Source organism: Macaca fascicularis, chromosome 18, assembly GCF_037993035.2.
Source record: "Macaca fascicularis isolate 582-1 chromosome 18, T2T-MFA8v1.1".
Lineage (NCBI taxonomy): Eukaryota > Metazoa > Chordata > Mammalia > Primates > Cercopithecidae > Macaca > Macaca fascicularis.
The window spans coordinates 77446956-77474915 of NC_088392.1; the positions used below are offsets into that span (position 1 = coordinate 77446956).

The 27960-nt window shown below is 43.8% G+C and overlaps 2 long non-coding RNA genes across 6 annotated transcripts in view; one reads left to right on the forward strand and one right to left on the reverse strand.

The window, feature by feature from the left end:
• On the reverse strand, window positions 1-27915 carry LOC135968289 (uncharacterized). Its single transcript, XR_010582958.1, has 3 exons — window positions 25473-27915; window positions 12041-12313; window positions 1-2652 (listed from the first exon to the last, which is right to left on the reverse strand). It is a non-coding gene; the product is annotated as an uncharacterized lncRNA (long non-coding RNA).
• LOC102123357 (uncharacterized) overlaps window positions 6872-27960 on the forward strand; it is a 29760-nt gene continuing 8671 nt past the window's right edge. For 2 of the 5 annotated variants that reach the window (XR_001486738.3, XR_010582957.1), the window contains exons 1-5: window positions 6872-7025; window positions 7273-7371; window positions 7618-7719; window positions 10031-10107; window positions 25204-25380. This is a non-coding gene — a long non-coding RNA (uncharacterized lncRNA). Of the gene's footprint in view, window positions 7026-7228; window positions 7372-7617; window positions 7720-10030; window positions 10569-25203; window positions 25381-27960 lie in introns of those variants that run through there. The other 3 variants (XR_012427341.1, XR_012427342.1, XR_012427340.1) reach the window with 2 other exon arrangements.

Sequence of the window (27960 nt, forward strand, 5' to 3'; positions counted from 1 at the left end):
CTGTCCATGGGGCTTGCTCCTGCTGCTCCTTCAGGGCTCCCTACCCCAGCATTCCCCATTCCTTTGTTTGTTTTGAGACAGAGTCTCACTCTGTCGCCCAAGCTGGAGTACAATGATGCAATCTTGGTTCACGGCAACCTCCACCTCCCGGGTTCAAGTGATTCTCCTATCTCAGCCTCCTTAGTAGCTGGGATTACAGGCGCCCGCCACCACACCAGGCTAAATTTTTTTGTTTTTAGTAGAGACAGGGTTTCGCCGTGTTGCCCAGGCTGGTCTTGAACTCCTGAGCTCAAGTAATCTTCCCACCTAGGCCTCCCAAAGTGCTGGGATTACAAGCATGAGCCACCGCGGCTGGCCCCCGTGTTATTTTTATCCATAGCACTTATCACTGTCTGAGGTAGTACAGATGTTTATTTCCTTGTTATGATCTGTTTCCTCTGACTACAATAAAAACTCCATGAAGTCAGGGATTCTATTTGCCATTGTGCACCAAACCCCAATGCCTAAAAGGTGTCTGTCATACACTAGGCATCTAATAAATTGTTGAATTCATTAATTCAACTCATATTTATCATCACTTTTTTCATTTGCAGTTCAAGGCGGAGAGAGAGACAAATCAACAGGTACTTATAATACGGTGGGTAAGTGCTATATTTGGAGAAATATAGGGCATTACAGAGTCACAAAGGAGAACCAGATGCAAATAAAGAATAAGGAAATATAAGCGCCCTCAGAGAAGTCCTCTGACATCCTGCATGCTCCGATTCGGCATAAACAGCCTCCTATCTGACCTGGGGAGTTCTGGTGCTTTTGTTTGAATTTGTGATTATAAATGTGTCAGATGTGTCAGTCACTGCCTTCGTAGGCAAATGCAAAATGACGAAACATTTTCTTACCAAAAATAATAGCCTGGGGCCAGGCGCCATGGCTCACACCTGTAATCCCAGCACTTTGGAAGGCCGAGATGGGCAGATAACTTGAGGTCAGCAGCTCAAGACTAGCCTGGCAAACATGGTGAAACTGAAAACAAAAATTAGCCAGGTGTAGTGGCGGGTGCCTGTAATTCCAGCTATTCAGGAGGCTGAGACAGGAGAATTGCTTGAACCCGGGAGGCAGAGGTTGCTGTGAGCTGAGACTGCACCACTGCACCACTGCACTCCAGCCTCTGACAGTAAGACTCTGTCTCCTAAATAAATAAATAAATAAATAAAATAAAATTGTAAAAAAAGTAATAGCCTGGGAGTCAACAAAAACAATGTTCCTATGGGAACATAGTTTTGTTTTTTGTTTTGTTTTGTTGGTTTTTGTTTTTTTTTTGAGACAGGGTCTTGCTCTGTTGCCCAGGCTGGAGTACAGTGGCACGATCACGGCTCACTGCAGCCTCAACCTCCTGGGCTCAAGCAATCCTCCCACCTCAGTTTCCCGAGTGGCTGGGATCACAGGCGCGCACCACCACACCTGGCTAATTTTTTGTATTTTTTCTTCTAGAGATGAGGTTTTGCCATGTTGCCCAGGCAGGTATCAAACTCCTGAGCTCAAGTGATCCACCTGCTTCGGCCTCCCAAAGTGCTGGGATTACAGGCTGTTTTATATTTTTTATGAATTAAGTATCTTTAAATATTTACTGAAGAATTTATTTTAATTATTCTAAATTCTCTTCTAATTATTATGAAGGTAGATACATGTTTCACAAAATTACAATTATATGCACATAAAATCTATAGTACATAAAATCTATACAGGGGGTGGCTCACACCTGTAATCGCAGCACTTTGGGAGGCCAAAGTGGGCGGATCACCTGAGGTCAGGAGTTCGAGACCAGCCTGACCAACATGATGAAACCCTGTCTCTACTAAAAAGACAAAATTAGCCAGGTGTGGTGGTGCACGCCTATAATACCAGCACTTTTGGGAGGCTGAGGTGGGTAGATCTCCTGAGGTCAGGAGTTTGGGACCAGCCTGGCTAACATGGTGAAACCCTGCCTCTACTAAAAATACAAAAATTAGCCAGGCATGGTGGTGGGTGCCCATAATCCAAGCTACTCAGGAGGCTGAGACAGGAGAATCGCTTGAACCTGGGAGGCAGAGGTTGCAATGAGCCAAGATTGGGCCATGGTACTCCAGCCTGGGCAGCAAGAGTGAAACTCCCTCTCAAAAAAAAAAAGCTATAGCTTTTCATGGAATATCTGCATTTGCACATACGTCTCCTCTGCAGGACATTCTTTCATTCACCCAATTGTTTTCTGCTCTTTCTGGTGCCTTTCTTTTCTTCAAGCAACATTTATTCGAAGAAGTCATCAGCGTGGGGGCGTTTCCTATATGCTCAGGGCTACAAAATCAGCTTTTCCCATCATTTTCCCCTTGGTATCTTCCTCCTCCCCGTCCTTCCTCCTTTTGTCTTCTATTCCTAGAAGTCTGTGGCTTTTCATAGTTTGGGGATTTTGTTGTTGTTGTTTTGACAGAGGAATTAAGGTCACACATGTACTTAATCACCTGAGCCGAGTAGCCTCTTTTCCCAAAGGCCACGGAGCTTTGCCCAGGTGCCTCTGCACTGTCATCGCTCACTCATTGGCCTTCCTTTCTCTTCCTCCAGGTCCAGGGGAAGCAAAAATCCCAAATCAAAAATTCCCTTAAGGCTTCATAAAAATTAGAGCTAGAAAGAAAAAAAAAAGATTTAAATTAATTAATTAAGAGCTAACAGCTAATATTTATGAAGTGCTCGCCATGTGCTGAGCATTCTACATAAATTCTGTCACTCCCACTTCACAGTACGTCCACAAAGTAGGTACAAAGGCAAAAATCTCAGCCTCAGAGAGGGCAAGTGACTGGTGTGAGGTGCTCTGAGTTCTGAATGATGGAACATTCATTTCACGTGTACCTAAACAGTCTGACCATGGAGCCACTTCCAGCCGCAATGCAACGCGCAACACTGGTCGGGGAAGCTACCAAGGAGTTAACAAGGCAGTGAGTAACACTGCAGCTGTTACAAGAATCACTAGAAATCGTGGATTTGTAGAATATCGACAATATTTTGTCCTTGTCTTGAAGGAAAGGGACTAGGGCTAGGATTACTTTTTCTTTTTGAGACAAGGTATCGCTCTATCGCCCAAGCTCACTGGCTCACTGCAGCCTTGGATTCCTGGGCTCCAGCAACCCTCCTGCCTCGGCCTCCGTAAGTGTTGGGATTATGAGCATAAGCCATGGCACCTGGCCTAGGGTTACTTTTAGAATGTCTTCTTTCTGGATTCTCTAGGTTTTACTCTAGGATGGATCCCACCCGGTTTGGCTTGAGTAGAATGCTGGTAAAGCTATCTAAGGTTTAGGTCCCCGGGTGATTCCCAGCAGCGAGATTCTCAGCAACTTTCAGAACCCACGTCTGTGCTTGCTACATCAGCCCCTGACCCAGGACCAAGCTTTATTTGGTCTCAGCAGCCACCTGAGAACAGCAGATGCTCAGGATTCTGCCCTGATTGCTGGTGTTTCTACCAAAGAAAGGCCATTCCCTGTCTGGTCCCAAAGGTTCCTCTTCTTGGATTCAAGCTAACCTTGGCCTGCATTGATTTGAATGTTACCTTTTCCCTATACTGGCTCCACCCTAGAAGTTTCTTTGGCCCAGACTCCTAGAAAACCAGAAGCTGCCCTTGCCTTTGCCTTCTGTCCTTCTCAGTTTGTCCAAAATATTCCTCACCAAGCCATATAGGCTGGCTTGACCTTAAATGAATCTCAGCCTCTCTTCACTGTGCTGTTCAGTTGGCACCTGGCCTGTTCTCAGTGGGGCCTGGTGACCGCGATGGCAGGTGCCTTTCTTGGGGAACCCAACTGCCTTGCATGGGATCTTCCAACCCAGCTGTTACTTCCTATTTGAAAGCTTTAGACCCAAGTAGGTCCACTACAAACTCTGTTTCCAGCCCGGGGACTTTTCTAATTCTCAGTTCATTTGCACAACAGAAACGACACCAAACCCAGTGGGTGTTCATGTCCCTCCCAGATCAGGTGACCCCCCTCTGCAACCCCACTCTCTTCCCCTGGTTCCTTCTGATGATTCACCTGTGAGTTACATGCCTGCCCCTGTGCTAGGGCTGTCCTCTAGCCTAGACCCTACCGGGATATTTTGAGTGTTGAGCAGTGCTTTTCACATTTCAGTCTTTCATTTACAGTGGTCACGATTGTTGTCCTAGTTGAATAGATTTTGTCATAGATAAATAAGTATCATCCGTACTATTAATTATTTAATGTATTTTTCTTTAAATCAACTTAGTTTTTAACTTTAAACCCAATATTCTTCAGTGTTGTCCTAAATAATATTACCTTCAAGATCAGTGGTTGGATGTGCTAGTTATATATTTACTTTTTTTCTTATTTTTTGTTTTGTTTTTTATTTTATTTGAATCATCCACCTCAAAATGTCACTAGTTATATATTTTCTTTTCTTTTCTTTTCTTTTTTTTTTTTTTTTGAGACAGAGTCTCACTCTGTCGCCCAGGCTGGAGTGCAGTGGCACAATCTCAGCTCACCGCAACCTCCACCTCCTGGGTTCAAGTAATTCTTGTGCCTCAGCCTCCCATGTGGCTCGGATTATAGGCATGCACCAGTACACATGGCTAATTTTTGTATTTTTGGTAGAGACAGGGTTTCACCATGTTGGCCAGGCTGGTCTTGGAACTCCAGACCTCAGGTGATCTGCCCACCTTGGCCTCCCAAAGTGCTAGGATTACAGGTGTGAGCCACCTCACCTGGCCTAGTTATATATTTTCAAACACACATTAACTAAACAAATAATTATGAGAACTGAGTCCATCTATATCAATATGATACAACTTTTTGTTCCAGGAAACACTCGCCCAGGAAAATAAGAGTGTAAGCCAATATGTAACTTGGCAATTTGCTTCAGAAAATTCCTGCAAATCAATGTATTTGGGCAGGTGATTTGCTTACCTGGGCAAAGAGCTCGTTTAGTAGACAAGGTTACTCCTAAGGACCCTCGCCTCACAAGCCTTCGAATCCGGAACGATTGTCAGAAACCGGGCCCAACCCCAATCTGTTCTCACGGTTTTGCCGCGTTGCCCAGACTGGCCTCAAACTCCTGAACTCAAGCGATCCACCTGCCGCGGCCTCTCAAAGTGCTGGGATTACAGGTGTGAGCCACCATGCATGACCTGGCATTTTATTTCTTTTTTAAATTTATTTTATTTTTATCTTTTTTCATTTTTTGGCCTGAAGTTTCATATGTTCAACTGTTTACCACCTAAAATCATCTCCTCTATTAGGAGTGGTAGGCACAGCAGCCTTTGATGAAACATTTCCCCTAAAAACACAATCAGAAAGTTCCTCTTCCAGCACTCCACTGTCTCTCCCACGCCTTGCCTTTCTCCTTCAGTCTCTTATGTTCCTCCTCCTCCCACACCTTCACCATCAGTGCCTTTTGCACCTGAGGTCTGCCTGCCTTCTATGACTCAGAAGGACATAAACTAAGGGAGACGGCGATTTCCAGCAGATAAGCAGACAGTATTACAGCAAGACTTACAAAGTGATAAGCAACCTCTGTGGTTTGAAAACACTGTTAACTGAAAATGGAATACTAGACCATCATGGAGCTCATCGTGACACTGGCCACTCTGAAGCCAAATTTCAAGTTTGGAAATTCACCCGATACGGTGCAGTGTCACTGCAGTTGACGCGATGTGATATGAGAGTCTGCACCAAGAAGGCTCCTCTGCCCCACATTTCTTGCCTTTCCTCCGTTTTCCCCACAACTCACGAGTCTTAAAGGGCATAACATTTTAACTATAGCTTAAGGGAAACTTTAACTTGTTTTGTTTTGTTTTGTTTCTTTTTGAGATGGAGTTCTGTTCTTGTTGCCCAGGTTGGAGTATGGTGGCACTATCTCAGCTCACTGCAACCTCCGCCTCCCAGGTTCAAGCTATTATCCTGATTCAGCCTCCCACATAGCTGAGATTACAGGTGTGTGCCACCATGCCTGGCTAATTTTTGTATTTTTAGTAGAGACAGGGTTTCACCATGTTAGCCAGGCTGGTCCCAAACTCCTGACCTCGGGAGATCTACCCACCTCAGCCTCCCGAAGTGCCGGGATTACAGGCGTGAGCCACCACACCCGGCCAACTTCAACTTTTTAACTTGAACTTGAGCAACACTTTTCTGGTCCTTCAAAGGCAGCAAATCTGAGGAGATATGATTATAAAAACCATTGGGACCAGCATGGTGACTTGTGCCTATAATCCTAGTGCTTTGTGAGGCTGAGGCAGGAGGATGGCTTGAGGCAGGAGTTCGAGGCTGTAGTGAACTATGATCACACCACAGCACTCTAGCCTGAGGACAGAGCAAGACCTTCTCTAAAAAAAGTAAATAAAATAATTTTAAAAAAATTTTTAACTCAACCATTGGTATTTATGGATCACTTATAATGGCTAGGATGTTTTTAAGGTCTCCACTACCTTGCCTGTGTGCTTTGATTCTTAAAGAACCCTGAGAATGGTAGGTATTATTTTCCAGTTTACAAAGGAATTAACCCAGGCTTCAAAAGGTTTGATGATTTGCCTGAGGTCACACAGCTAGTAAGGGGCAGGCCACGGCTGCCTCACCAAGTCCCTGCCCCTAACATTACTGGGAGTGGATCCATAACATAAAAACCGCCTCTGGTGTTTGTGTAGCCCTTGTTGGTCTTATAGACTGCTCGTTCATTTTCTCATTTCCTCACGGGACACCCCCTTGAGGAGGCAAGCTGGGGGTATTTTTAGCAATGGTTTGTCAGTTCCACTTCCTCTGGGATAAGCTGCAGCAGGTCAGCAGAGGAAGGAGGAAGCAGAGTGGGACGACGGGGGAGAGAGACCACGCGGAAGGGAAGGGCCTCACTCCTCTCCAGGCCCGTCCCACTCCCGCAGAACACCGTCCTGACATTTGGGCGACAGAAGGGTGCCCTGCTTTGAGAGGAAAACTACCAGGGACCTATGTGCTCTGTAAAATATATAAGGCACTACACAAGGAAGGAAAGCAGTTCCACTGAGATTGGTAATACATAACAGCTGTAAACAGAGTAAAAGAATAGAGTTAAGAGTCTTGTCAGAGTGCCCCAAAAAGGTAAAAAGTCCTTGTTGGGGTTCAGGCTCAGCTGTAGGCTTTAAATTGTTTAGAGATATTTACAATTCTAAGATAGAGAAATCTAGGGCAATGAAGGCTCCTGCAGCTATTTAAATGGTGTCTGTGAATTAGTGATTTATGTTATTTCTTTTTTTTTTTTTTTTCTTTTTTGAGACAGGATCTCGCTCTGTGGCACAGGCCAGAGTGCAGTGGTGCAATCATCAGTCGCTGCAGCCTTGACGTCCCACCTCAGCCTCCTGAGTAGCTTGGACTACAGGTATGAGCCACTGTGCCCGGCTAATTTTTATTTTTTGTAGAGACAGGGTCTCCCTATGCTATGTTGTGCAGGCTGGTGTCAAACTCCTGGGCTCAAGTGATTCTCCCACCTCAGCCTCCCAAAGTGCTGAGATTATAGGCATGAGCCGTGGCACCTGGCAACTCATGCTGTTTCTAATAGCTACCTACCTAATGTTGAGTATCTACCATGTGGTGGGCACATCACCTATTGGCTTCTCATTTTCAGATTAGGATGCTGAGGTTCAGCTAGCAAGTTTATGCATCGAAATTCAAAACTAGGATTGTCTTGCTTGAATGGCTTGGTGTCATCATGATGGAACTTCCAGAGGTCAGTCATATGTTACCCCAGCATCAAGGAGAAAAGAATAGACTGGACTGGCAAGCATAGGTTTCCCATTTATGTGCCTCAAATTCCATCCCATTTACTGCCATGGGCATTTTAACAGCCTTTTAAAGAAATATGGCCGGGCACGGTGGCTCATGCCTGTAATCCCAGCACTTTGGGAGGCCACGGCAGGCGGATCACCTGAGGTCGGGAGTTCAAGACCAGCCTGACCAACATGGAGAAACCCCATCTCTACTAAAAATACAAAAATTAGCCAGGCATGGTGACACATGCCTGTAATCCCAGCTACTCAGGAGGCTGAGGCAGGAGAATCGCTTGAACTGGGGAAGCAGAGGTTGCAATGAGCAGAGATCACACCATTGCACTCCAGCCTGAGCAACAAGAGCGAAACTCTGTCTCAAAAAAAAAAAAAAAAACAAAGATATTTAGAAACTGGCTGGACATGGTGGCTCACTGTAATCCCAGCACTTTGGGAGGCCAAGGCGGGTGGATCACCAGAGGTCAGGAGTTCGAGAACAGCCTGGCCAACGCTAAAAATACAAAAATTAGCCAGACGTGGTGGCAGGCACCTGTAGTCCCAGGTACTCAGGAGGTTGAGGCAAGAGAATCACTTAAACCCAGATAGCACCACTGCACTCCAACCTGGGCGACAGAGCAGTACTCAAAAAAAAAAAAAAAAAAAAAAAGGAAAAAGAAATATATAGAAACCTGTTTATACACAAGAAAACCTATTTGAAATACAATGTGGATTTTAGCTTTAGTTTGATTTTTTTAGAACAATAGAACAGAAGCTTTTGAACTTTTTTTACCTTGACCTACAGAAAGAAAAGCCCTTTACATCATGCCCTAGTATACACAAATACACACGTGTGCAACAGAAATTTCACAGAGCAACATTTACTCTATCTGTGAGAAGCACTCTGACATTTTATTTTATTTTATTTTATTTTACTTTATTTTAGACAGAGTCTCACTCTGTCGCCCAGCTGGAGTGCAGTGGTGTAATCTTGGCTCACTGCAATCTCCGCCTCGTGGGTTCAAATGATCCTCCCACCTCAACCTCCCTAGTAGCTGGATTACAGACATGCACTACCATGCCCAGCTAATTTTTGTATTTTTAGTAGAGACAGGGTTTCACCATGTTGGCCAGGTTGGTCTCAAACTGCTGACTTCAAGAGATCCACCTGCCTCAGCCTCCCAAAGTGCTGGGATTACAGGCATGAGCCACCATACCCAGCCCCTTCTGACATTTTAGATTCTAGTCTAATCTTTCTCTTTTTTTTTTTAATTTTTGTTCATAGTCTTCCTTAATTATCTTAAAAAAAAAAAAAGTGGTAAAAACGTAACATGAGCTCGGCCTCTTCAAATCATTTTAAATAGATCTGGCCAGGCACAATGACTCACACCTGTAATCCTAGCACTTTGGGAGGCCGAGGCGGGTGGACCACCTGAGGTCAAGAGTTTGAGACCAGCCTGGCCAACACGCTGAAACCCCGTCTCTACTGAAAATACAAAAATTAGCCAGGTGTGGTGGTGCGTGCCTATAGTCCCCAGCTACTCGGGAGGCTGAGACAGGATAATCACTTGAACCTAGGAGGCAGAGTTTGCAGTGAGCCGAGATTGAGCCACTGCACTCCAGCCTGGGTGACAGAGCAAGACTGCGTCTCAAATAAATAAATAAAATAGATCTTTCCTTTTTTCGATGCTGCTCATGACCTGCTATATTGATACCAGTATTCACTAATATATTGTTTCTTTTTTTTTTTTTTTTGAGACAGAGTCTCACTCTGTCGCCCAGGCTGGAGTGCAGTGGTGCTGTCTCGGCTCACTGCAACCTCTGCCTCTTGGGTTCAAGCAATTCTCTGCCTCAGCTTCCCAAGTAGCTGGGATTACAGGCACCTGCCACCACGCCCGGCTAATTTTTTTGTACTTTTAGTAGAGATGGGGTTTCACCATCTTGCCCAGGCTGGTCTTGAACTCCTGACCTCGTGATCCACCCGCCTCAGCCTCCCAAAGTGCTGGGATTACAGGTGTGAGCCACTGCGCCTGGCCAATATGTTGTTTCTACAACAATGGAATCTGAAACCTGGGTCTAACATTGTTTTTTTGCCTGAAATGACACAGTAGAGTAGTTAAAGGTTCAAAAGTAAATGGGAAAGACAGAGAAGGAGAAAAAGAGAAATTTTAAAACTTAATTATTGATGGCTACTCAGTGGGAATATTACCACCCTTATGCATTTTTAATTATTGAAAAGAGATGCCATTTATAAATGCTGCTTATTTTTTCCTACAGGCTGATAGAAGATGATGAAATGCCACATTCGCTTCAGTAAACAGACATTTCAAAGTCCAAAGGAAACAAACTCAAAGGTTAGTTCATTTGTGTCTCAAATAATATTCATCAGCTGGTTTGCTAACTAGGGCAAGTCTCTCTGAAGCAAATGCACGAAGGAACGCGGGTATCATCATCCACTAGGTGGCAGTATAGAACAGGAATAGCCTTAGCCTCAGCCTATTTACTGACACGTGGGTGGTGTGAACTGCAAAAGAATTTCGAAATCCAGGACTCCCCAGTAATTCACAAAGATTCCGCCTGAAAGTTTACTTAATGCTCCTGGCATGTTTCTGCCCTTTCTTGGAACATCCCTGAATTTCAGCTTCATTCTTGCTGACAGGCTGGTATTTAAAGTTAGTAATATCCCTGGCTACTTCCTTGTGGCAATGTGGATGAACTGTGGCTGTGTAAAGTCAGAGCCGTAGTATTGTCTGTATTTATTAATGACCTACAAGGTAAGCGTATGCCGTGAAGGTTTTATCTCTCGCCCCCTACCATCTAACAGCTTAAAAATACTGAGTTCCTCACATCATTCTCATTGCTAACAATTTCCGTATTTTTCTTTTGTTTTTGTTTGTTTGTTTTTGAGATGGAGTCTCACTCTGTTGCCCAGGCTGGAGTGAAGTGGCACGATCTTGGCTCACTGCAACCTCCACCTCCCAGGCTCAAGCGATTCTCCTTCCTTAGCCTCCTGAGTAGCTGGGACTACAGGCACGTGCCACCATGCCCAGCTAATTTTTGTATTTTTAGTAGAGATGGGATTTCACCATGTTGGCCAGGATGGTCTAAATCTCTTCACCTCGTGATCGGCCTGCTTCAGCCTCCCAAAGTGCTGGGGTTACAGGCGTGAGTCACCCCATCCGGCCTTTTTTGAGACGGAGTTTCACTCTTGTTGCCCCAGCTGGAATGCAATGGCAAGATCTCAGCTCAATGCAGCCTCCGCCTCCCGAGTTCAAGTGATTCTCCTGCCTCAACCTCCCGAGTAATAGGGATTACAGGCATGTGCCACCGTGCCTGGCTAATTTTTATGTTTTTAGTAGAGACAAGGTTTCTCCATGTTTGCCAGGCTAGTCTTGAACTCCTGACCTCAGGTGATCCACCCGCCTTGGCCTCCCAAAGTGCTGGGATTGCAGGTGTGAGCCACCCCTCCCCCAGCCCAATTTCTATATTTCTTAGTTGCTCTGCAAATTGTAAAGTCACTGAACATATTTGATTAACATTTTGGTTCTTGTTGTTCAACTGAAAAGGATGGTCTTCTCAAGTACACATTGGCAAGACATTTTCCCTGCAAGAACTAATAGCTGATAAGTTGGAAATGTATCATAAACAAAAATGTACGCTTTATGCAATATGATCATATTCTTTTGACATAACCACACGTATGAGAGATTAAAATCCCCACAGGTAATGTTTGTTCATAAAACTTCTTTATATTAACTTAGAAGTTTTACTTATTTTAAAATATTTTTTGAAGTAGCTAAAGAGAAGACATTTATGAATGATTTTCTCTTGCGAATTTAGGACATTTTTGTATCATCTGAATCTGAGTATGTATTACTTTTACAAACAGAAAAATAAAAGTGTTTTGTTATAGAATAATACATAACTATCAGAGAAAAACATACATTTTAGTATAGCACAACCTAGAAAGTTATTACTAATAGGTCACATAACTTAAGTGCTAAGTTCATCTTGACCATGAATTGCCGATTTTGGAAATATTTTTGAAGTTAGGTCACTTCTACCTATTCTTATCTATAATTAAGTATTCTTCTCAAAGTGGAAAGATCAAGTTGCTCATTATTCTTACCATGAAGACAATTAGTAAGATACCTAATAGTAGCACCTTCAGTTGTTAAAAACAGCAAAACCAGTATATCTAATATTTTTTGTCATTCTTTACACCACACAGTGACACATCCATGTGGTTGTTCACAGGTTTAGAGCATAAGAAGCACTCTCACTTACCTCTGCACATTTCATATTCCTATTAGATGCATGAAATGGGTGGGGCATCCATAGGGATACAAACTTCTCCATATGAGACCATACATCTATGCAGTCACAGAGCCAGGGAAGAACTAAGCATTGATTCCGAGTCAGGCTATTTGCCTTTCATTTCTGTGGGCATGGCATGAATGCTCCATCCATGTCGATGAGGAAGAGGATGCCTTTTTACCAGGCATTCAATGTGCTAGATGCTCTTTGTTGCTTCTTCTTCATCCGCATGTGGGGAATGAGCTGGAGGGAGTGAAGAGGAGCACAGAAGGACAGGAGTGACCCAGAGCAGCCTGTGAGCACCCGTAATGCTCTCACTCCCAATGTGGAATGGGTTCTGGGAGGATGGCAATACAGGTATTATTCATGCTAAATCTTTTTTTTTTTTTTTTTTTGAGACTGGGTTTCACTCTGTTGCCCAGGCTAGAGTACAGTTGCACAATCATGTTTCACTGCAGCCTTGACCTCCCAGGCTCAAGCAGTCCTCTCACCTCAGCCTCCCAGGTAGCTGGGATACAGGCACACACCACCACGCCCAGCTAATTTTTGTGTATTTTTTGTAGAGACAGGGTTTCACCATATTGCCCAGGCTGGTCTCGAACTCCTAGCATCAAGTGATCTGCCCGCGTCAGCCTCCCAAAGTGCTAGAATTATAGGTGTGAGCCACTGCTTCCAGCCCATGCTAAATCCTAATACCACATTCATTTATCACATTGTCCATTACCTTTCAAATTCTGTGGCAACATAGCCATGTGTTCACCCAATTGTTAAGTATTTGTTGAGCATCTCCTAAGCACCCGGGACTACGTTAGATGCTGAGTCCAAAGTTGAGAGCAGCAGACAGGCTCCCTGTCTATGTGGAGTTTGGAGTCTAGCAGGAGAGAGACATTACATTGAAAAGCACAAAGACAAACACATCATTACTAATTCTACGGGGAAACGAAAAAATAGACTTTATGAGAGACACTAGCAGGAAAGAGACATAATTAGGATGGAGGAGGGGTGTGGCAGGAAGTTTTTCTCAAGAAGTATCATTTAGGCCTGGCGCAGTGGCTCGCACCTATAATCCCAGCCCTTTGGGAGGCCGAGGCAGGTGAATTGCCTGAGGTCAGCAGTTCGAAACCAGCCTGGCCAACATGGTGAAACCCCATCTCTACTAAAAATCCAAAAATTAGCCAGGCATAGTGGTGCACTCCTGTAATCCCAGTTACTTGGGAGGCTGAGGCAGGAGAATCTCTTGAACCCGGGAGGCAGAGGTTGCCGTGAGCCAAGATGGCGCCACTGCACTCCAGCCTGGGCAACAGAGCGAGATTTCATCTAAAAATAATAATAATAATAAAAGTATTATTTAAGCTGAGACCTAAATGATGAGTAAGGATTTACAAGGAAAGATTTCAGGAATGGTTTCAAGAAGAGGAACTCCCCTATACCGAGGCCCTGAGGTAGGAAAATGCTTAGTTTGTTGGAAGAATTGAAAGCAAGCTCATGTGGGCAGAGCAGACGATGCAAAGGGGTGTGTGGCCAGAGACCAGGCGAGAGAGGCCTTGCTGCCCATCTTAAGTACTCTGTGTTTATCCGAAGATCAGTGGCAAGCCATTGCTGAGTTACAAGTAGAGAAGAGACATAATCAGACCTTTTCAAAGATGGTATTGGCAGTTTCTGTTGGGTTAGAATGGAGTGGGAGTCCGCGTGGGAAATCAGTGCAGAGGCCCCAGGGACAGATGGTGGTGACAGCACTGGGGTGGTGGCTGAGGAGGTGACAGGAAAGGGAAGCATCCAGACTTGGTGCTGGATGGGATAAGGGGGGTGAGGGAGAAGGACATGCCTCCAAAGTGTGGCTTGATAAAGAGCTCGTGGGTTTGTCACTCGTGAAGGTGCAGAACAGGAGGGGAACAGCTTTGGTGACTGGGGAGGTGGCATCATCAGGAGCTTAGATGTAGACTTATTAGGGGCAAGCCGTCTAGGAGACATTCAAGTGGAGATGTCAGGGAGGCACTTGAATTTAAGAGTGTCATTGAAAAGAGAGCCTTACGTTGGAGCTAATTGCTTTGGGAGATGGTAATAAAATTCATCAAAACTGATGGGACCATCTTGGGAAAAAGAGTATGATGAAAAGAAAGGAAGATCCAGAACCAAGCCCAGAGAAACCTCTACTCTTAAAAATAGATAAAGGGTGCTGGCACCATGGCTCATACCTGTAATCCCAGCACTTTGGGAGGCCAAGGTGGGAGGATCGCTTGAGCAACATGGTGAAACTTCATCTCTACTAAAAATATAAAACTTAGCCAGGCATGATGGCACACACATGTAGCCCCAGCTACTCGAGAGGCTGATGTGGGAGGATCGCCTGAACTAGGGGAGGTCGAGGCTGCAGTGAGCTGTGATCGTGCCACTGCACTTCAGCCTGGGCACGAAGTGAGACCCTATCTTAACAAAAAAAAAAAGGCAAAGGAGAAGGAGGCAGTTAAAGAGCTGGAGCAGGACCTACCGGAGAGGTAGGAGAAGAACCAGGAGAGTGTGGTGTCTAACAAGTCAAGAGAAGAGAAAGTTCCATAAGGAGGAAGTGGCCAGCAGTGCCCAAGGCAGCTGGGAATACAACCCATTAGTAAAGCTTGCAAAGCGCTCAGCAGCAGTTCAAAGAGGAGAGCACTGCACATGAGAAAGGAAAAGATACCTCTGTAGAAATGTCAACCGTGAGTAGCTGGTTTATTTTCAAGGGCACCTTTTACCCACATTCTGTAGTAGCCAGATAAGTAGGAACTGTTAGTACCATTTTTATTTTCCTAATATTTATTTATTATTTATTTTGAGACAGAGTCTCGCTCTGTTGCCCAGGTTGGAGTGCAATGGTGTGATCTTGGCTCACTGCAACCTCTGCCTCCGGATTCAAGCAATTCCCCTGCCTCGGCCTCCCGGGGAGCTGGAATTACAGGCATGTGCCACCAAGCCTGGCTACTTTTGTATTTTTAGTAAGGATGGGGTTTCTCCATGTTGGTCAGGCTGGTCTCGAACTCCCGACTTCAGGTTATCCACCCGCTGTGGCCTCCCAAAATGCTGGGATTATAGGCATGAGCCACTGTGCCTGGCCGCCCAGCTGATTTTTTTTTTTTTTTTTTTTTTTAATTTTTAGTAGAGACGGGGTTTCACTATGCTGGTCACCAACTCCTGACCTCAGGCAATCCACCCGCTTCGGCCTCCCAAAGTGCTGAGATTACAGGCATGAGCCACCACACCCAGCCATTTTCCTAATATTTAATTAGGAAAATTTTCAGACATAAAAGTTGAATGCATTACACAATAAGCACCCAGGTGTCTATCACCTGGATTCCACAAGCAACATTTTATTATACCTGCTTCATCATGTTTCTATCCATCTAACCATCCCTCTAACCGTCCATCAGTCCATCGTAATTTTTGGATGCGTTTCAAAGTAAGTTTTAGACATAAGAAGATTTCACAATGAAACATTTCAGCATCCATGTAATTAACTAGAGCTCAATATCTGTTTATGGTTCTTTTTCTTTTTCTTTTAGGAGATGTAGTCTCACTGTGTTGCCCAGGTTGGACTTGAACTACTCCCCAAGCAATCCTCCTGTCTCAGGCTCAGTAGCCAGAACTATAGGCACTGCCACTGCCCCCAGCTGATGGTTCTTTTTCCTTTAGGGTAAAATTTAAAAAGAGCAAGCTGCGCAAATCTTAACTGTGCCATTTGATGCTTGCTTGCTTGCTTGCTTGCTTGCTTGCTTGCTTGCTTTCTTTTTCTTTCTTTTCTTTCTTTTCTTTCTTTTTGAGATTGAGTCCCTCTCTGTTGCCAGACTGGAGTGCAGTGGCGCGATCTCAGCTCACTGCAACCTCTGCCTCCCGGGTTCAAGCAATTCTTCTGCCTCAGCCTCCTGAGTAGCCGGGACTGCAGGCACGTGCCACCACGCCCGGCTAATTTTTGTATTTTTAGTAGAGACGGGGTTTCACCATATTGGCCAGGATGGTCTCGATCTCTTAACTTTGTGATCTGCCTGCCTTGGCCTCCCCAAGTGCTGGAATTACAGATGTGATCCACCATGCCCAGCCCTTTCTTTCTTTCTACAGACAGGGTCTCACACTGTCACCCAGGCACAGTGGTGCCTCATGGTTCACTGCAGCCTTGACCTCCTAGGCTCAAGTGATCCTCCCATCTCAGCATCCCAAGTAGCTGGGACTACCGGCACACGCCACCACGCCCAGCTAATTTTTTTATTTTTTGTAGAAACAGATTATCCCTATGTTGCCCAAGCTGGTCTGAAACTCCTGGGCTGAAGTGATCCTCCCACCTCTGCCTACTAAAGCTGGGATTTCAGGTGTGAGCCACTGCACCCTGCCTGATACTTTTCGACAAATGCATATCTTGCACGCATCCTATTAAGTTATAGATTATTACATCGCCCCAGAGTTTGTCACTGCTGCTTTATCTTTCAGAAAGTGCAGAGAATGGAAGGAAAGAGCTCTGGTCCTGGGCTCATGGTAAGAACACAGCCAGTGTTCATTCCCTGCTCCCTTCTACAAGGGGATTCTACCACCACGCACACAGATTCACCCACATTTTCACCAAGATAGAAATAGACATTGAACTCGTCCTAAAAGTGCTTTTGTAAACCTTTCACAATAAACCCTTTGTAGAGGACAATGGTATCCAGTGAACCAAGCCCAGCCTGGGAAATCATAATTCCTCTCTCCGAATCCTGCTCTGGGCGTGCTGAGCAAGCTTCTGTTGCAGTTCTCTTACTTGTAAAACAGGAACAATAACCATCTACATCAGAGAAGTGTAACAATGACACTGGCATTTTCATATATTAACGAAAATAGCCCCAGAGAAAAAGGTGAAAAGATTTCAATACCAGGTTAGGAATATTTTTACCAACCCGCCACATTGTCACAGTTTACCCCCTTTGGTGCCCTAACCTGGCCACACTACTGAGGAGAGGCCTGTTGGGCACCAGTTTGAATCAGGGATGCTCTGTGTGGAGTGCTGGGTCTGCTCAGATTTGGCACTGGAATCAGGACTGTGGTTGCTTGTGATGTCTTCCCAGGTCCAATATCAATCGCTAACAACCCCTGAAAGAGGATGTAGACTTTGTTTATTTGTTCATTTTCTTGCTTTTGTTTGTTTTGTTTTCCTTTGTTTTGTAACTCAGGGCTTTAAGAAGATAGTATTAGAAACTTATCGGTTGGAATGAGGAGAGGGTTTCCAAATTACTTGCCCTAAATCTGGATTTAAGGAAATCGGAGACATAAATTGAGATAAGAGTACCTTTCTTTTTTTTTTTTTTTTTTGAGATGAAGTCTGGCTCTGTCTCCCAGCCTGGAGTGCGATGATGTGATCTCGGCTCACTGCAACCTCCGCCTCCTGGGTTCACGGTATTCTGCAGCCTCAGCCTCCCGAGTAGCTGGCATAACAGGCGCCTGACACCATGCCCAGCTAATTTTTGTATTTTTAGTAGAGACGAGGTTTCACCATGTTGGCTAGGCTGGTCTCGAACTCCTGACCTCAGGTGATCCACCTGCCTTGGCCTCCCAAAGTGCTGGGATTACAGGCATGAGCCACTGTGCCTAGCCGGTAAGAGTACCTTTTAAGTTTTAATTAAAATGTGCTTAAGCCTTCTTCCCAAGCTCTGTAAGAAGTCTAATGATTTCCCTGGGTTTATGTTAATTCCTGAGGTTTTGCAGACACATGTTCACTTCCAGTTCCACAATCCTGCCCTTGCTGAATGCACGCCTGTGTTGGTGTCTACTTCTGCTGTTGTCATCTTTTTCTGCCCTGGGACAATCTTGTCCTGGAATGCAACCTCTTTTCTTTGATTTCTTCCAAACCACTTTCCCAAGGCAAAGCCTTGTATAATCCCATCTCTATATCTTTAATTTCTCTCCCCTCGCCTCTCTTTTTTTTTTTAATTAAATTTTTTAATTTTTTAATTTTTTTGAGACCAGTTTCCGAATTTTGCTCTTTCACCCAGGCTGAAGTGCAGTAGTGCGAGCTAGTCTCATGCAACCTCCGCTTCCTGGGTTCAAGCGATTCTCCTGCCTCAGTCTCCCGGGCAGCTGGGATTACAGGCATGTGCCACCACACCCAGCTCATTTTAAAAATATTTTTAGTAGAGACAGGGTTTCTCCATGTTGGCCAGGCTGGTTTCAAACTCCTGACCTCAAGTGATCTGCCTGCCTTGGTCTCCCAAAGTGCTGGAATAACAAGCATGAGCCACCGCACCCGGCTCCCTTTCTTCTCTTGACTGTTCTACTCCCACTCACAAATTATTGTTGATGTTTAGACGTGGAGTGGTTTAGCTATAACTTTACTACCTTATATTCTTTCATCCAATGGCCCCAGGGTCTTACTTTCCACCCACAAGTGGCTAATCAAGGCATTTTTCCAGACAAAGATAGTTCTCTAAGAGGAACTTTGGTATAAATTCTTTAAAAAATATATATATACATGTATGCACATATACACATATATACACACAAACACATACATATATACACATATATAATATATATGCATATACATACATCATATATCATGCATCATAGATATGTATATAATATATAAAGTATACAGATAATTACACAAATACATATTTATTTATTTTATTCATTTATTTTTGAGACAGGGTCTCAACTCTCACCCAGGCTGGAGTGCAGTGATGCAATCTTGGCTCACTGCAACCACCACCTCCTGGGTTCAAGCAATCCTCCCACCTCAGCCTTCCGGGTAGCTGGGACCACAGGCACGTGTCACTACGACTGGCTAATTTGTATTTTTGGTAGAGACATGTTGCCCACGCTGGCACATAAATACATATGTATTTAAATCTATGATACATATTACATGTATATACACACATATGGATATACTCCACTGCACAGATTCAGTCATCTACACATCTAAACCACCTTCACTGTGGAATTAGTGAACTCTTTAGCTCCTGCCTTAGTCTGTTTCTTATTCTCATCTTTATTTCTCATGAAACTGATTATAATATATAAATATATTTGTTATATTGATCTCATCTTTATTTCTTATTCTTACTCATCATTTTATTTCTGCATTGCCACACACCTTCCTTTCTGATTAAAATTAATCCCATCCAGTTTGCACTGTTGAGTTTACAAAATAGGAGACTGGAAATATCTGTTCAGCCACTCATTGATTCAATCATACATTCATTCAACATACAGTAATTGAGCACCTACAATAGAATACCATATTGGGTCCTATAGAAGAGATGGATAAAAGGGAGGGGGTCCATGCCTTCAGAAACTTAAAATCCAGCTGGATGTGTAGCACTCAACACACACGAGACAAAGGCATCCTCAAATGCACAATTCTCATCAGAGGAACAGCAAATTAGAGCAGAAAGCTAAAGCTTTGCCATGCACACCAGTGCTGCTATATCAGCAGAATGAGCAGGAGGGGGAAAAAAGCCACTGCGGTTAAAAGAAACTGCTGGCCTATGGATTTTTTTAAATTACAATTTGCATGCTCTTCTAACAGTGTTAGTTCTGCTTAGGTGGCAGAGTGGCTTTCCTGAAAGTATGAGCTCAGCCTCGTCTTATGCCTGTTTAGAGAAAGAGGTCAGGTAAAGTGATTGTAGTAACAGCACCAAGCTGGCTGAAAACCACAGTATCACTCAGATGGCACCAAAAAGACTCACACGATGGAAAATGTTTGCCTGCTAAAAACCTCTCGAAGTCGTTTCAGAAATACTTATGAGCAGTATTTGCTCTTCTCCTTGGGAGTGTTCTCGAGGAAAACAGCTTTCCAAACTTAACAGGTTAAGGTAGTAGAACACTCTAGTAGCCTGAGTTAATTTTGCATTGAGAAGCAAGTGGGCCTTGGGTATTCAGGTAGCAAGTGGTTAAGGAGAATTTGGAGCTGGTCAGTGCCTGGCTAAATTGCATGTGCCTTGAAAAGAAGTCCTTCCGATCCACCTGTGTGTACACAAATTCATGAGTGACTGGTGCTATGAATTCAGTCCCACTAACGCACCAGCTGTGCTTTTCGGTAGCTGTTTCCTTTTCTTGACAATTGGTTTTAGGTTGTGTCAAAAGGGGAAGACACAGAACTGACACAAGGCAAAATTATAAGACATGTATCTTATTATTTAGCTCCTCTATATTGCTATATTTGAGGTGAAGGACTTAATCCTTATATAGCTCTTCCAAATCTCTTCATACAGTACCACAATTTATAACTGAACTCTATACTGAATAATCATTTAAAGCATTTTAAACTACCTTGGAAGAGAAATGAGTGATGACTGAATGTATTTGCAAAAACCCATACTCTATATATTGTAGGATGTCTACATAAAAACTAAATAACCCCATCAGTGTTCATTTGACATCTAAGTAGACCCAGGGGCAGAAAATAAAAAGACTCTCATCTTAAAGGCGGATAAATATAGTCTATGTGTGGGATTGATACTTTAATTCACAAATCAAATATATTTTAATGTACACATGGAAGAATCTAACTATGAAGTTCATGAAGAATGGCAACTATTAACATCCTGAAAGATGGTATTCATGTGCAGGAGAAAGATAATCGTCTGTTTCTCAGTGATGACAACATACAGTAAATGACTTCCTTCCATAGAACCTCCAAATTAGAGTCATTCAGGTATTTCCCGTTTCACATTCTAGCAAAGTAAGTTATATCATGCTCTTCTAAGAATTGGTTGTTTTTCGTTGCATACTTCTATGACAAAGTTAAAAATAATTTATTTGTAAGATGATGTACTAGTGGTCTTAATTTGAAAACATTTAGTGAGATGTACCTGGCATACTAGATGTGATACTAAAAGACTTGTGGGGCCGGGCGCGGTGGCTCATGCCTGTAATCCCGGCACTTCGGGAGGCCAAGGCTGGTGGATCACCTGAGGTAGGGAGTTCGAGACCAGCCTGACCAACATGCAGAAACCCCGTCTCTAGTAAAAATACAAAAATTAGCCAGGCATGGTGGTGCATGCCTGTAATCCCAGCTACTCAGGAAGCTGAAGCAGGAGAATTGCTTGAACCTGGGAGGCAGAGGTTGCTGTGAGCCAAGATCATGCCATTGCACTCCAGCCTGGGCAACAGGAGCGAGACTCTGTCTCAAAAAAAAACCAAAAAACAAAAAAACTTGTGGCCAGGAGAGGTGGCTCACGCCTGTAATCCCAGGTGTCTCTGGCTCTGGCTCTGGCTTTGTCGCCCAGACTGGAGTACAGTGGCGCGATCTCGGCTCACCACAACCTCCGCTTCCCAGGTTCAAGTGATTCTCCTGCCTCAGCCTTCAGAGTAGCTGGGACTACAGGCACGTGCCACCACGCCCGGCTAATTTTTTTGTATTTTTAGTTAGAGACAGGGTTTCATCGTGTTAGCCAGGATGGTCTCGATCTCCTGACCTCGTGATCAGCCCGCCTTGGCTTCCCAAAGTGCTGGGATTACAGGCATGAGCCACCATGCCTGGCCTCTGGTGATTTTTAATATATTTCTCTCTCTCTCTCTCTCTCTCTCTCTCTCTCTCTCTCTCTCTATATATATATATATATATATATATATGTGTGTGTGTGTGTGTGTGTGTTTGTGTGTGTGTGTGTGTGTGTGTGTGTATATATATATATATATATATATATTTTTTTTTTTTTTTTTTCTGAGACAGAGTCTTGCTCTGTTGCCCAGGCTGAAGTGCAGTGGTGTGATCTCAGCTCACTGCAACCTCCACTTCCTGGGTTTAAGTGATTATCCTACCTCAGCCTCCTGAGTAGCTGGAACTACAGGCATGCACAACCACGCCCTGTTAATTTTTGCATTTTTAGTAGAGACGGGGTTTTGCAGTGTTGGCCAGGTTGGTCTCAAACTCCTGAGCTCAAGCAATCCATCTGCCTCGGCCTCCCAAAGTGCTGGGGTTACAGGTTTGTGCCACCACGCCCAGCCAATTATTATTTGAATTTTAACAATGATCGTTATTTATTTCATCAGAAGGACCCATTAAAGATATTTCCATTGTAAAAATAACTGCATTTAAAAAATTGGCTTCCTGTACTTAAATGAATAATATTAGATCCATGACGGACACCATTCACTGTTTAGTTACAGATAGAACTGTAGAAAATATATGAAACGAACACTGTATATTATTATAAGATTATCTTCATGACTTCGAATGAAGCAAAATGTCTTCTTTTAAGACAGGGTGTCACTCTGTCACCGAGGCTAGATTGCAGAGGCACAGTCACAGCTTACTGCAGCCTCTACCTCACGGGTCCATGCAATCCTTCCCCCTTAGTTTCTGGAGTAGCTGGGACTAGAGGTGTGGTGAGCTACCAGGCCTGGGTATTGTATTATTATTATTATTTTCTGTAGAAACAGGGTCTCCCTGTGTTGCCCAGGGTGGTCTCGAATTCCTGGACTCAAGCGATCTCCCCACCTCTGCCTCCCAAAGTGCTGGGATTACAGGTGTGAGCTACCACACCCAGCCAACTTCAACTTTTATTTTGGATTTAGATGTGCAAGTTCATTACATGGGTGTGTTGCATGATGGTATGAATCATTGCATTACCTGGGTAGTGAGCATAGTACCAGATAGGTAGTTTTTCAGCCCTTGATCTTATTCCCTCTCTCCCCTCTCAAGTAGTCCCTAGTGTCTATTGTTCCTTCCCATCTTTATGTTCATGTGTACCCAATGTTTAGCTCCTATTTGTGAGAACATGTGATATCTGGTTTTCTGTTCCTGCATGAATTCACTTAGGATAATGACCAGCTGTATCCATGTTGCTTCAAATAACAAGATTTCATTCTTTTTTATGGCTGCATGATATTCCATGGAATATATGTACCATATTTTCTTTAACCAATACACTGTTGATAGGTACCTCGGTTGATTCCATGTCTTTGTTATTGTGACTAGTTTAAGCAAATTTTATTAACACAGAAAAGACATGAATCATGAAGGAAAAGTTCTTTTCTGAGACGGGGTCTCACAGTGTGTCAGCTCACTGCAACCTCTGCCACCTGGGCTCAAGTGATCCTCTTGCCTCAGCCTCCCAAGCAGATGGAACTGCAGACATGCACCACTATGCCTGGCTTCTTTTTTTTTTTTTTTTTTTTTGTATACTTGGTAGAGACAGGGTTTTACCATGGTGTTCAGAGTGGTCTCAAACTCCTGAGCTGAAGTGATTTGCCCGCCTTGGCCTCCCAAAGTGCTGGGATTACAGGCCTGATTCACCACACCTGGCCTATAAAGGGAAAGATTTATAAATTTGCTTGTATTTTATAGATGACACTAAAATTAAAAGCTTAATTTAAAATTGAAGTAACAAAACAAGCCACAGAACCAAGGAAAGGTATAACACGTATAACAAAGTATTAGTTACAAGGAAAAAATTAATAAGCAAAAAAAAAAAAAAATTTGTTTAATGAGCAAAAATATGAACAAGAAGCAGAAAAGGAAAACAAAATCACCAAAATCACAAACGTGTGCTCAGCCTCACTATAATTAGAGAAAAAACTTAAAATGAGATACCATGGTATATACCTCTGATTATCTACAATATTTATCCAGACATATGAGATGTTGAAAAGGATGTAGAAAATAGGAACTTACGGCTGGGCGCGGTGGCTCAAGCCTGTAATCCCAGCACTTTGGGAGGCCGAGTCGGGCGGATCACGAGGTCAGGAGATCGAGACCATCCTGGCTAACACGGTGAAACCCCGTCTCTACTAAAAATACAAAAAAAAAAAAACTAGCCAGGCGCGGTGGCGGGCGCCTGTAGTCCCAGCTACTCAGGAGGCTGAGGCAGGAGAATGGCGTAAACCCGGGAGGCGGAGCTTGCAGTGAGCTGAGATCCGGCCACTGCACTCCAGCCTGGGTGACAGAGCAAGACTCCGTCTCAAAAAAAAAAAAAAAAAATAGGAACTTACATATTCTAGTAGTGGGACTGAAAGCTAGTACAGCCATTTTGATATTGAATTACTGATATCTAACAAAAATGTATGTTATGACCCAGAAAATCTTTTTCTAGAGAAACTTGCAAATATTTGCATAGAAGACATCTACAGAAAGTTGGAAACAATCTAGAAGTCTATCAGTAGGGAAATGAAAAATAAATTGAATATTCCCAAGAACATTAAAACAGCAGTTGATGCTGGATGTGGTGGTGTGCACCTGTAGCCCCATCTATTCGGGTGGCTAAGGTGGGAGGATCCCTTGAACCCAGGAGTTCGAGGCAGTAGTGAGCTATGATTGTGCCACTGTACTCCAGCCTGGGCAATAGAGCAAGAAAAAGCAAACAAAAAATCCCCAGCAGTTTAAAACATGAACCAGGGCTCTAGGTATTGATGTTATTAACATAGATTACCAAAAAATCATTGAGAAGAAAAAAGAAGCAGGTTGCAAAAATATTTCCATAGTGTGATAAAATTGTTTTAATTGTAAAAACACCAAATATATTGATAATGGATACATAGAAAATAATAAAGAGAATCATGTACTAAAGGAAACTATTAGTTATTGTCTCTGGGGAGAGAAGTGGAAGAACGTAATTTAAAAAGGTAGCAAAATGGACCTGATCTGAATATTATGTCACTTTTATTTAAAAAAATAAAAGCAGCCAGGGATGGTTACTAACGCCTATAATCCCAGCACTCTGGGAGGCTGAGGGAGGTGGATCACCTCAGGTCAGGACTTCGAGACCAGCCTGGCCAACATGATGAAACCCCATCTCTACTAAAAATACAAAAACTAGCCGGGAGTGACGGTGCTTGCCTGCAATTCCAGCTACTAGGGAGGTCAAGGCAGGAGGATCACTCGAACCTGTGAGGTAGAGGTTGCAGTGAGCTGAGGTTGCGCCACTGCATTCCAGCCTGGGCAACAGAGTGAGACTCTGTCTCAAAAATAAATAAATAAATAAGTGAAAACATATTGCAAAAAATAGCAGTGGTGTGTTTAGACTCTTGCTGCTCTTTGCCATAGATCCTGACAAGCCTCCTGTCTGCCCTCTGACCACCGAGCTGCAGAGCTCCGGGGCTGCAGGAGGAGGACCCACAGGGCCTGCGGGTGCAACTGTACCCTAGTCAGCATGGGGATGGAGCAGGGCTCTAACTTCAATTTCCATTTACAGTCATGACATGCAAAAAACATTACTTGATGCCCAGCATGAACCTCACTCACGGACACCCTGAAAATAGTCGCTGATCGCACCGGAGCAATAAAACAGCTTTCGGCCTGAGGAAGATCACATTGAGATAAGTTGAAAGCATTTTGAAGAAAAACTCAGATTGGACACAGGATTAGTCAGGTTGGTCTGAAATCTTCCCCTTGTCTTAGTCTGTTTGTGCTGCTGTAACAAAATATCATAGACTGGGTAATTCATAAAGAACAGAAACTTACTCTCGTAGTCCTGGAGGCTGGGAAGTTTGAGATCAAGGTGCCAGCATATTCAGTGTCTGCTGAAGGTCCAGTCTCCACTTCCAAGATGGCACCTTGTGGCTGCATCCTCCAGAGCAGACAAACACCGTGTCCTCACATAACGGAATGGACAGGAGGCAAAAGGGCCTAAGCTAGTTCCTTCCAGCCCTTTTATAAGGCATGAATCTATTCTTGATGGGGAAGCCCTCATGACTTAATCACATCTCACATCCAAAAACCCCTGAGTCTTAATACAACCACAATCAGAATCATGTTTCAAGATGAATTTTGGAGGGTACACATTCAAGCCATAGCACTTCCCAAAAGATAACTTCTTTAAACAAACATACAAAGCACACAACATCTCTTAGCATGAACAACACATGTGTTATGATGAAAGGGAGTTCTGTTCTTTTCTTCTTCCTTTCTCTCTCTCTCTTTCTTTCTTTCTTTCGTTCTTTCGTTCTTTCTTTCAGACAGGGCCTCCCTCTGTCATCTAGGCTAGAGTACAGTGGCATGATCATGGCTCACTGCAACCTCCATCTCCCAGGCTTAAGCAATCCTCCCACCCCAGCCTCCCAAGTAGCTGTGACCACAGGCATGCACCACTGTGGCTGGCTACTTTTTTTTTTTTTTGGAGAGACAGGATCTCACCATGTTGCCCAGGCTGGTCTTGAACTCGTGGGCTCAAGTGATCCTCCCACCTCAGCCTCCCAAAGTGCTGGGATTACAGGCACTGCGCCTGGCCAAAGGGAGTATTTTCTAAAAAGAATTATTGAAGGTTTTTCTTCCATCTCTGCTTCTGTTTCACCTGCTGGCCCTTGGATTGGGGATCTACGTCAGAAAGCATCTGACAACATCAATCAGTACCTTTAGATGAAGAATTGAAATCTGACTTGGTTCACACAGTGGAGGCTATCTACTGAAAACTGCACCTAACTCTGCTTTTTATAAATGTTTAAGCAGAAACTAGGAAACCAAGGTACAACTCCACAGTCGAATTTATGAATTTATGCACTAAAATGCGTTTGCCGATTTGTGTGCTCTTAGAATCAGCTTGCTTTTACGCAAGGCTGTGTCTGTCAAGAGTCTGGAAAGAGAAAAAAATAAATCTTTGCTAAATTCTTCAGAGATTGCGATATTTGCATATAGTTTAAAACCAAACCTTATCAGAGGTTTTTTGATTAAACTAGGAAAAAAAAAAAAAGTTGTTTACTTAAGAATAAACACTTGCACTTCCCTATGTTACTAGGCCCCTTGCAGGCTTGGTTTTGGTGGCTAGAGCTGGAGCCAGTTGCAGCAGTAAAAGTGACCCATATTTTTTGGCTTTTGCCATTCAAGAGCTGGGAGGGTTTAGGAGGTTGAGAAGCCACAACAAGACTATAGCCACTTCCTTGGGACTTCACTGGACCTTGCCTCACAGAAATGGGGCTTGTGGAAATGACTTAAGCCTTCCTCCAGCTCGATTTCGAAGGAAATCGAGTTCTGTGTTGATTTATAGTTGTTAGCCACGATTTTATTTGTCAGTATTGTAAAAGTTGTTGGGAAGTCTACATCATTAAAAAATAGTATCTGTCAGCCCAAAGATATGGAAAGTAGTTTGGTTTTGTTTTTTTGGTTATTTTTGTTTGTTTTTTGAGAAACATACAGCTTGAGAATTTTCTCCCCTGGATTTCTCGGTCAGTTTAAGGACATTTAACGTCAGTGTTGTTATTTAAATAGCCCCATTTCCCAGAAAGCTCCTGTGTTTTTTGTAACCTCCTCTCTTTTCTAACAGGCCTAATACAAAGTTAGCCTCATATGTGTGAGTCCTGGAAATAGAACATTCAGCAGATTCTAGGTAGTAATTACTACCTGGGGCACCAATAGATACGTACTCCTGGTGCTATCTGGCAGACCCCTGGAGCCAGGGCTGAAAACACTGACGTACTGCTGGCCAGCATCCGTCTTAACTTGCTAGCACCTGAACCTTACCAGTAGTTCAGCATCGTGAATGTTACTCTGGCCCAGGAGGGCATTATTGCCCCAGGTGCATGGGTCTTGGCATGTTTAGGGCCTCAGCACTGAAATCTGGCTTTGGACCCTTCCTACTCCACGGCTTCTCCAACCTTTCTCTTCTCATTGTTGGGCTATTTTCTTCGTCCTTACCCTTGACCTCTTCCAGTCTCTAGGACCCATCAAACCTTAGGCAGGAATTATTTGAACCTCTCTTCTCATCAACATGGATGTAATTAATGCCAGTTCCCCAGGAGCGAAAACACGATCTGACACGTTGAAGACCTCCCCATCCCACCCCCTGCACCCCACCTCTCTGGAACACATGCATGCACACGCACTCACATACACTCCTTGGCTCTTGCGATGGGCCAGCCTGCTTAACATCCCTGGTGATGATGTCTGAGTCACGCAGCTTCCTCTGCCTTCTGCCTGAAAAGCATCATCTTCAGCAAAAGTGGTTGCCTGGTACGAG